The 3,116-nt window shown below is 47.8% G+C and overlaps 1 non-coding gene across 1 annotated transcript; it reads right to left on the bottom strand.

The window, feature by feature from the left end:
- Positions 1-1,804: 1,804 nt before the first annotated feature.
- Trnas-gcu lies at positions 1,805-1,886 on the bottom strand. The gene has a single exon. It is a non-coding gene; the product is annotated as a tRNA-Ser (tRNA).
- Positions 1,887-3,116: the final 1,230 nt, after the last annotated feature.

Below are 3,116 nucleotides of genomic sequence, written 5' to 3'. Positions count from 1 at the left end.
AGAATTGCCTCTCGACGGACTTTCTTCAGTATCAACGTTAGTGTCGCTTTCCTGCAAGGTGTGTCGGTCTTCAGCTTCCGGCGGATCTGCTGCCTTTACAATTGCAGGTGCCTGTGTCGGTGGAACTTCAACTGTTTCCGTAGATTGGCGGGACTCTTGTAGGTCGTCATCTATGACGGCACTGACGTCCATCGGAATTTCAGTGTTTGGAGAATTTGTATTTGCACACGATTCAGGGGCTGAGAAGACAGTCGACCGTTCGCGTGCCACGGCGGCGTAGGTTCCTGGCAGGGTTGTCATCGCCGGTGGCTTGGCGGCCTCGCCGGCCGGCAGCTGTGCAACGCGCCGCTGTATACTTTCAACGCGAACGTGCCCAGGCTTGTTGCAGGCGGCACAGGTTAGCGGTTGGTCGTCATAAATTACAATCCCTCTATATCCGCAGACATTGATGTACGACGGGATGTGCTTTTGTAACTCTACACGAAGCTGCCGTACGCCATTTGGTACTGGGAATTTATGCGCGCTTGACCATTTCTCGGCAAAGTTGCTGAGCACATTCCCGAAGGGTGAAATTACAGCATTAATTTGGTCTGTTGTAATGTCAAAAGGTAACTCGAAGATTCGAATTGTGCGAATGCCAAAACCAGCATGTGCAACGGTGACTTCACCAACGTTTCCATCTGAGTGCTTAAATTTCATGACACCTCCGGAAGACTCAACTATTTTCTCGCACAACTCGGAACAACGCATTTTAACAAACACGACACAAGCTACAATCGACAGTTGGATCCCAATTACATCATTAAAGGAGAGCTTCACATCTTCTTCTAACCAATTTTCTACTTCAAACGACTTGGGTCTGGCATATCGAGGATCAAAGGTAAGTTTCTACGTATCTTTTCGACTTGGTTGAGCCATCACTGCATGCTACTCATTACTTCTCGAAGCGTTCTATAAACAGAGTTTTAAGCCGCAGCAAGCGCAAGACTTACCACGCGGAAGCACAGACGGCGCAGCGCACACCACACTACGTCCTACCTCCACGCCGTCCTCCGGCGAACTGGACTACTCGGCCACCTCGTCTGCTGGAACTACAGCTGTGCCTTTGGCGAGTGCTTGCGGAAAAAAGACATTCGTCGATTCGAAAACGCATTCAAAACATCGTACTGGGCCGGTGTTAACGTCTAATGCCACGCTGCAGTGCAACCGACCAAGCTCCCACTCGCGAATCGTTTAATGACAGCATCCGTCCACGTCGATATCCGATCGGGGCAAAATCATCGGCCCACTTATTTACTGCAGGAATAAGCATTGTATCGACATGCAGTGTCGTCTAATGCAAATGAGAAAGGTGCTGTGCATTCTTTTGCACGACTTACTGTAACGAAACGTACAGCTCGATACGCTACACTGATATTGCTTGCAAGGTTTTGACGTTCCCCCTAGCCCAAGATTGTCCTGCTGTTTGCGATGGAGCTGGTTGTGCTACAGATGGATCATTATAGGCTCGATACGTTAAAATGACTGCGACAGGTATGCACTTAAATATAAATAAGAGCTCGTCGTTCGCAAATACCAACATACTCTTAGCTGCAGCCGAAATTTGATTGGTTTGTAGATCTCGAAATGATGTTTAATTCGAAAGGCATACGCTATGGAATGTTGTGCGCTTTCATCTGGTAAGCAGTTTTGTCTCGTATTTCATACACACGCTATCTGCCACGTACACGCGTCGTTGTTACTACTGAGTGGCGTTTCGCACGGAGAAGGAGTGACCGCAAAGGCGTGCTTCACGTAAATTCTTCGACGAGGATGGGATTCGAACCCACGCGTGCAGAGCACATTGGATTAGCAGTCCAACGCCTTAACCACTCGGCCACCTCGTCTGCTGGTACAACAGCTGTGTCTTGGGCGAGTGCTTGGGGAAAGAAGACATTTGTCGATTCGAAAACGCATTCAAAACATCGTACTGGGCCGATGTTAACGTATAATGCCAAGCTGCAGTGCAGCCGACCAAGCTCCCACTCGCGAATCGTTTAATGACAGCATCCGTCCACGTCGATATCCGATCGGGGCAAAATCACCGGCCCACCTATTTACCGCAGGAATAAGCATTGTATCGACATGCAGTGTCGTCTAATGCAAATGAGAAAGGTGCTGTGCATTCTTTTCCACGACTTACTGCAACGAAACGTACAGCTCGATACGCTACACTGATATTGCTTGCAAGGTTTTGACGTTCCCCCTAGCCCAAGATTGTCCTGCTGTTTGCGATGGAGCTTGGTGTTTGGTCGGCCACTAGCGACGCCGCCCTGCCAAATCGCTTCTATAGATGGCGGCCTCACTTGAAACAAACCGTCGGAAGGCGACTACATATGGATCATTATAGGTTCGATACGTTAAAATGACTGCGACAGGTATGCACTTAAATATAAATAAGAGCTCGTCGTTCGCAAATACCAACGTACTCTTAGCTGCAGCCGAAATTTGATTGGTTTGTAGATCTCGAAATGATGTTTAATTCGAAGGGCATACGCTATGGAAAGTTGTGCGCTTTCATCTGGTAGGCAGTTTTGTCTCGTATTTCATACACACGCTATCTGCCACGTACACGCGTCGTTGTTACTACTGAGTGGCGTTTCGCACGGAGAAGGAGTGACCGCAAACGCGTGCTTCACGTAAAATTCTTCGACGAGGATGGGATTCGAACCCACGCATGCAGAGCAGATTGGATTAGCAGTCCAACGCCTTAACCACTTTTTTTTTCTCTTTTTTTTTTTTTTTTTTTTTTTTTTTTTTGCATCCGCTACCATCTGTACCCGAAACCTTCGTAATCACCTTCACGCGTCGGACCAGAGTGTCAATTGCTCACATCGAATAAGAAATTCATTTGATATTTACGGCTAGCTTTTTGCGCTGACTCAGCCACTGACGTGCGATCAGTTTGCACAAAACGCTAGGGCTCGTCCGGGATTTGAACCCGGGACCTCCTGCACCCTAAACAGGAATCATACACCTTTTTTTTTTTTTTTTTTAGGTTGTTGTTGTTGTGCGCCCTAAAGGTCCACGAAAACTTCAGTCCTGGTGTAGAGAAGAAACATACATAAAGGCGGCAA

This window comes from Schistocerca piceifrons, chromosome 2 (assembly GCF_021461385.2).
Source record: "Schistocerca piceifrons isolate TAMUIC-IGC-003096 chromosome 2, iqSchPice1.1, whole genome shotgun sequence".
NCBI lineage: Eukaryota > Metazoa > Arthropoda > Insecta > Orthoptera > Acrididae > Schistocerca > Schistocerca piceifrons.
Note: the sequence above shows the minus strand (reverse complement) of the source record. Positions and strands in the feature narration are given on the sequence as shown.